This window comes from Nicotiana tabacum, chromosome 15 (genome assembly GCF_000715075.1).
Source record: "Nicotiana tabacum cultivar K326 chromosome 15, ASM71507v2, whole genome shotgun sequence".
NCBI classification, from domain to species: Eukaryota; Viridiplantae; Streptophyta; class Magnoliopsida; order Solanales; family Solanaceae; genus Nicotiana; species Nicotiana tabacum.
Window position 1 is genome coordinate 7604757 of NC_134094.1, and position 7958 is coordinate 7612714.

Genomic DNA, 7958 nt, shown 5'->3' on the forward strand with positions numbered 1-7958 from the left:
AAGCTCTATCTCTCATTCAGCCCTTCGCAAGCTTTGAACTTATCTTTATAGCTTCTCGGGCTCTAGGCTCGACAATGTTCACAATTCATTCTTCAGCTAGTTTATTTTGCACTCTCCTAGTAATATTCATCCATCTGAACATTGGAACAAAAAAAAAAAGGCAGCCCGGACCAAGCTCTCGCTATGCGCGGGGCCAGGGCTCAAGAGAAGGGACGGATCACATGGGTCTATTGAACGTAACCTTACCCTACATTTCTGCAAGAGGTTGTTTACACGGCTTGAACCCGTGACCTCCTGGTCAGATGGCAGCAACTTTACCAGTTAGGCCAAGACTCCCCTTCATCTGAACACTGGAACAGTCACAAGAAAATGCCCTACTCCACATTCATAACAGTTACCTTTGGCAGACACACGTACACTATATCAGGGCAAGTTTATCTGGCCTCTTTAACATACAGGAGAAAACCTAGTAATTAAAACTACAGTTCTACCATGACTAGAATTACGAATTGATTATTTTATTTGATGGATTGTCAACATTGCGTTTCATCGCCAACTTTACGTACAGGGAATGAAATGGTCTTCAGGCTTTTGGATTGACATTGTGAGATCAGCGTTTGGTAGCGATATGATCCTGCCCTCGCCAACTTTACGTACAGGGAATGAAATGGTCTTCAGGCTTTTGGATTGACATTGTGAGATCAGCGTTTGGTAGCGATATGATCCTGCCCCTTCCTTCCACTTAGCAACATTATGATTCTTTGCATCATGCCATGGCAAATGACCAGATATATTTCCTGTATTAAAAATGAAACAAACAAAGGCAGTTACTACGATATTTCCTGGACACACACATATGGCCCCCTTTTGCACTAGATCAGTCTTTTTGGAGTCTTCTTTTCTAAAACTCAGTCTAAAGCAACAACTACTTATTTTTTCCCACCAGACTCCCAAGTCTTAAAATAAGTACATATTCCAAAATATGTCATAACTAATACTCAAGTTGATGAAGATGCATTCGAATATAGGAGTAGGATGTATTTAGTACATCCAGTGACGTATTTAGTGTACGTATTGTCTGCACTCAATGCCTTCAATTTGACCTATATAAAGTTGAATAATTTTTAAAATTATTGACGCTATGTTCAAACTGACTGGAAAATAAATACTGGATACCACCACCTACCGATTTAAGAACCTGGATCCGCCTCGGAATACATGTTCCTTGAGCATCTCTCTCTATAGAAACGTCCGTGCTGACACTTCATGGAACAAGTGGTTTTCTATCCCAGGCCTCTCTTGCTCCAACCAAATCAGGACGGTATCTCTTAGCTAACACTTCTACTTGTGCAGCAAATGACTTGTTTTCATGTTGACTTATTTGACGAACCATCTGTTTCAATCTTTTTCGACATAACTCTCCATCCCTGTGGTCAAGGAGAATGTCCCAATCCACGTCCTCTATGCAGCTTGCATCCAGTTCAAAAAGGGCATCAACTAGGCGATAGTCATCAGTATCTGCCCATTCACCTGCGGCCACCATCGGTGATGTTAATTGTCTGTACCATTTATTGCAGCAATGCTGAGAAATCCTGGTGGACAAATTGTCACTAATTGCATTCCAGCAAATATTATCCCGTAACATCCCATGCTTCGATTTCTTCTCTTCACAGAGCTTCAGTTGCAGATCCGCGTTTACCAAATCAAACAAAGTCTGAATTTCCTCCTGAGACCAATTTCCTTTCTTCTGATTGGCCAGTTTTATCCTATTCCATGCATTTGCCACATGAACCGGATGTTTCCCAAGTTCATTGGCCAAGACCTTCCACTTGGTTCCATGTTCTCCATGGAACTTTCGCACCATCTCATACTCTTCTTCAGTCCATTTACGCTTTTCACCCTTCGAAACAAACATTGTGCACGAGAATAAACTGCTCTATAAGGCCTGTACGGTATAGCCTTCCCTATTTCTTTCCAGCAGCCCCTTACTTCAGGATTAGATATAGGGTTCAAAACCTTTTGCAACCCTTCTTCGCCCAAGTTATATACCTCTATGTATCTATAAACAGCGTCTTTGACTATTTCATCTTCTTCTTTTGTGAACCATTTGCCGTACAGTAATTTTTCATCCTTATTTTCATGCTTCTCATCACTAGGATCACTGGTTGGAGGGGAAAACTGTACATGATCTGAAAATCGCACTCTTTTTTTACTCTTTCCATGTGCAAGATCTTTAGAATTGTGTCCTAACTTTGTCCTTTTCCTCCTTCTGATATTAGCTTCATCTATTTTGCTATCTGTTATCTCTTCTGTAGATGTAACATCACCTTGACTGACACCAGCCACGATATCTAACTGTCCATCCTTTTTTTTCCTCTTTTCCTTTTTCCTTTTCTTACTCTTCACCTCGTCTATAACATTTCCATCAGAGCCCTCGCTGAGCGTCTCAACCGCCTTGGTTTCCTGTGTTTCGCTCGCACTTTCATTAGCAACTGTTTTGATATCAAAACTAGCATCATGCATTGTCAATGTACCCTGCTCATTCTTCGACTTATTTTTCTTTTTCATCACATTTTTAACAGCATCCTCGCAACTGCCTTTACTGGATTTCCCACCGCCTCTTTCTTTCTTTCTCTTGACATCACAATCTTCACTTTTTTCGGGTGCTTTAGTTTCTATCTTTGCCTTATCCCTTTCTTTCCTGGTCCCTATAAAAGAGAGACTCTCTTCCTTGAAAATTAAATCACATGCAATAGCTTCGACATCACCCTTCGTCACTCCTAAACAATTGGTGCTAGCACTCTTTTTACTTTTCTTCAATTTCTTCTCCGACTTCACGAGCATACCAACCTTCTCATCTCCTTCGACCATGCCTCTTTTGGAAATGTTGCCTGTGTGTCTTCTTGCAATGCACCAAAAGTGGTTTGTCTGCGAAGGGAGAAAGAGAGAGAATAAAAGAATGGTTAAGACAGCGAGTACTTTTGTCATACCAATAAATACATGAAGTTTATTTTTTTTTAAAGTTTTAAGTTATATACATCGTTAGTGTAACCTGTTTTTGGAATTTCTGATTTTAAGTTTAGAGTCAAATGCATTTCAAATATAAAGCAAACCCCCAAAATAAAAATCAAATCTAACATCTATATAATGAAAAACTGGTGCAGTTCCCAAATTACCATCGCAAACTAAAATGGCTACACGATTAAAGCATGACATTAAAACTTCAAACAGTAAATCTAACATCAATAGAAAGGAAGAAGTATCTGCTATTTTGAAGAGAAAATAGAATTAAACTAATCAATATTAAGCACCAAAGTGAACCCCACCTGCTCGAAACTATTCTTTAATATATGAAACCTTATGTATTTGTGGCTACTCTTTGTAAAACTAGCATGAGAAGCCGTTTGAATAATTCCAAGCAAATGAACTTCACCGTTCTTTTGATTAACCCACGATAAGATATCCACCAGATCTAACACCTAAAAAAATTGGCTTTTTCCTATGTGAAGATGAAAATCAAATTTTGCAACTAATATAGCATCAAAAGAACCATGTTTTAAACGACCACTAACTATCAAATTAACAAACTTAAATTTACAATAAATACCATAAGAGCACCAAGCAAGGGTGGAGGCACAAGCCAAGCTATGGATTCGGCCGAATCCAGTAGCTTTTGCTCAAATAGTATATTTGGTGTTTAGAATTCATAAAATATGTGCCACTATATAAAATTTAGAACCCAGTCATTACACTTGAAATTATCGTTCAAAAATCCAGAACCCATAAGATTGAAATCTTGGCTCCGACTCTGGCACCAAGTGTGTGACTAACATCATAAAAGCTTACTATAAATACCATAAGAAACAAGATACAAATCGCAGCAAAGACAAAAAATGTAAGTAATTTCTTATCATCCGTCTAGGCTTGGAGTAGAATTCCCCCATACCCAGTTGCAGTTTTCCAGATTAACAACTAAATAAATAAAACCAGACCCAATATTTGCCTAATAGCCAGTGAAACAATTCCTAAAATCACAAGATATAACAAAATATCGAAAAGCTTAATTGTTTTTCCAAATTTGTCAAACCTGAAATTCAAATCACTGGCGGGCAACAAGAAGACGGACACTGCTTGTGACAAAATGCAAAAATCCTTTCAGATTCGAACGTAATTTGATTTGGGGGATTCTCAGCTTATTTTCGGTTTTGAAGTATGGGCCAATTGCTACAGTTAGTGGTAGAATTACCAGGCCTTCATATACAATATATTGGGCCAAATACAAAAAGACAAATTTCGGCCCATATAATTCAGGGAGTTAAATTTGTCTGCAACAAGAAAAATTAGTTTTTTTTTCTGACGGAAGAAAAAGAATTAACCTAAATAGTTGTCTCGCACGGTCGCTAAAATAAAAAAGTCAACTTATGTATAATATCTAATTTATTCTTATATAATATATGTAATTATATATAATCAGTGTATAATATATGTATATTGTTAGAAAAAAGTAAATAGTAACTCCAGCCGGTTATTTGGGTAAAAAAAAATGAAAAAGAAAATTAGTTCTCTGGGTGACTTTTTCATATGAAAAAATTGAAACATAATTTAGAAAAGGGCCTCAAAAAAGGCTATCATGCAAATTTTCGATAAAATTTCTTCTTCTTTTTTCTTCTAAAAGACAAAGGGATTAAGAAAGTCGTCATTAAGGAAAACAAGACAATATTTTCGGTTAAAGCAAATAATTTTTCCAATGAATATATTTTAAGGAGAAAATTTAGAAATTAAAAATACTCTTAGTATCGATAGAAGCTTCCGTTGAAACAATTGTAACAGTTTTTGCACCGATTAATTTTGAGTCTTTTCGTGTCCACTTTTGCCTTGAGTAGATTTTGGGAATATATTCGAGATTGTTTTTTATATTTTCAAGTTCAGAAACTTCTTCCCAATCCCAAGAAATAAATCCCTTGAACTTATTAGAAATTTGATGGCAAGCTATACTCAATTATTAGAAATTGCATAACTAAATTCAGCCTTATTTAAACTAGGCATTTTCTGTCTTGATCAAAAAAAGTAGAAAATGACAAATAAACTCTCATCAACCAATACCGTTGTCCATAAATCAAAGAGTTGTCACAATCAAAATAATAAAATGGCCATTTAAAGTCAAGTATTATTATGTGTAGCATCATAACTAACACAAATGGCCCTATTCTAACGTAACCAACTAGTGGCTATAGATGCAAAACAGATAAAAACATCAAAGTACAGTGTTCAAATGGACATTAATTGAAGATCCTAGTATAGTCTTTTATGGTTTCAACTTTTATCAACTTATTAAATGACATGATGTGCTCCTAACTGGATTTTTTTCTTTTTTTCTATTGGCTAATTTGGACATAGAAGGATTGATATTCTTACAAATGAAAGCACCTTTATCCTATTTTGCCAAACATAGGGTAAGGTTTGCAATCTTGATGTAAATGATAGTATGTAAAGAAGATGGAACTGAACCTAACATATTAATTCCTTCAACTAAGGTGAGACCCTTAACATTTTTCCTCCTTTTTTGCGCGTCCAGGATTGAAGATCTAAAGCGTGGATAACATAATATAGGATCTCAACATCGAATAAATCAAAAATGTTATGACCGAAAAAATCAGGTGTCATGCGGAAGCTAGTAAAACAAACTTTGAATGACGATAAATCAAACAACAAAAGAGAAATATATCAAAAGAGATACAAATATTTAACGTGGTTCGGACTATTGATCTACGTCCACGGGCAGAGATGAGCAATCTAATATAATAAAAGAGAGTATAAATATCGAGAGGACAACCTCACGAAGAGGCAAACACAAGTGACACACTAACATTTATTATGTAAAGTTCCCCTACAAACACAACTCTCAAACCACATATGGCTACATTGTGGATGTCATTGAATGAGAAGGAAAGATCCTCAATTTATAGAAATTCAAATATTTTCCTACAAGAAAAGAGATTAGCTAAATATGAAAGAATTATATTTTCTTTCTAAGAAAATAAAACTCAATTATGATAAACATGTTGCCCTTTCCTTCAAGAGATTGAAAAAATAAATATGGTCAGAAAATCACGACAACACCTGACAAAAATAGGGATATATTGATGTTGATGCCATATTAAAAATGTATCTTGCTCAATAATTAGTATTATGGGTACACATTTTAGCGATATTTTAACATGGAATGTAGTTAAAGATATATCGATTCACATGAACTCAATAATGTTAACTCGAACCTTGTATATATTTAAAAGATTCATTAAATTTCAAAAAATAAAGTTCGTACCTAGTAAATAAAAGATGTTATGGTATATAACTCCGAACTCTACATTATATTATATTATATATATATATAACAATTTAAAAAGAAGAAAGGTGGTAAATGTTGATTGATTTGATTTGTCAATATCACGTTTCAACACCAAATTTATATAATGGGAATTGAATGGTCTTCAGGCATTTGAGTTAAATTGTCAGATTTGAAAGTAGAAAAGGACGGACATTGAAATTGTATATTCGTTTTTAAAATAATAGTCAAAATATATATATATATCGGAGAAGGGTGAAAATGCCTCTAGACTATTAAAAAAGATCTAAAAAAAATCTTCATTCATCTATTAGGCTAAAAATACTCCTCCATCCACCTTTTTTATTCACTTATACCCTTTGATCGTTATGTCAATGCTGAATTTAAAAAATAATTATTTAAATTCTATGTGGCAACTTCTTATTGGTCAAAATATTAGAAAGACACACTCATATCTACTCGTTTTTCGGACTGACCCGCTCCAAACACTAACCTAACCCGAATAAAAAGTTCAAATAAAAAAAAGGCCCCAATTACATCTAACTCATGGATTTATGTGTGTTCATTTTCTTGATTAATCTCATGTATAGCATTATCATCGAATAAAGGTTCATGAACAAATAAGAAAAGCCTAGCATGAATGAGTCAATAATTTTCTTGACAATAATGTGGGACGGAAAACTAGGAATAGTCCAACGATTTATGATATCTTCCAAACAATCACTTTGAGATCTTTCTGTTATATGAAAATTATTAAATTAAACTCATCTTGAATATAATGCAATCAGTGTCTATCATATAAATTGAACTAGATGCCATAATAAGAAAAAGAAAACCGTGTATTAAAGTTGTGTCTAAATGTTCGCTGTAACTTCCATGGAGCTTTTGCTCCATGGAGTTTGATAGAAGTGGGGCCTCTTTTTTTAGTTGAACTTTTTGTTTGGGTCGGGTTAGTATTTGAAGCGGGTTAGTATGAAAATTTGTTAGATATGGATGGGTCTTTCTAATAAGTTAAATGTTTTAGTTTTGGCCAATAAGAAGTTGTCACTTGTAATTTAAATAATAATTATTTTTAATTTAGTATTGATTTAATAGTCAAAGGGGCATAAGTGAGCAAAAAAGGTGGATGAAGGGGTATTTTTAGCCTAATAAATGGATGAAAGGTATTTTTAAACCTTTTCCAATAGTTTAGGGCATTTTTAACCATTTTTCGTGTGTGTGTATATATATATATATACTTTTAAGGCTACTAGATATTAAGAGTTTCGGCCACGAACCACAAGTAGTATGTTATATACCAGCTTTGTTTTTTTTTTAGACCCACACAAATGTTAAGTCCACAAGTTGACGTTTCGTTAATGCAACAATTAGGTCATGAATTGTAGTGCCAAAAATACATAAAAAGTGTGACAATAATGCCTTTAAGTGAATGGAAGATGTCGTATTTTGCTGTATAAAGATTTGTGACAAACGAAAAAAGTGGTCAAATTTTCCTAAAGGCAAATTTTTGTTCCCCTTTCTTTATTTTCTCTTCTTTTCTAACTATTTAAAGTTGTGATTGTAGTATGAGCCACAAGCTTGAAATCTTGTGACATTTTACATTTTAAATTCA

General features: G+C 34.5%; 1 pseudogene; it reads right to left on the reverse strand.

Annotated features, from left to right (window-relative positions):
• Positions 1 to 658: 658 nt before the first annotated feature.
• On the reverse strand, positions 659 to 4227 carry LOC107807171 (uncharacterized; annotated as a pseudogene).
• Positions 4228 to 7958: the final 3731 nt, after the last annotated feature.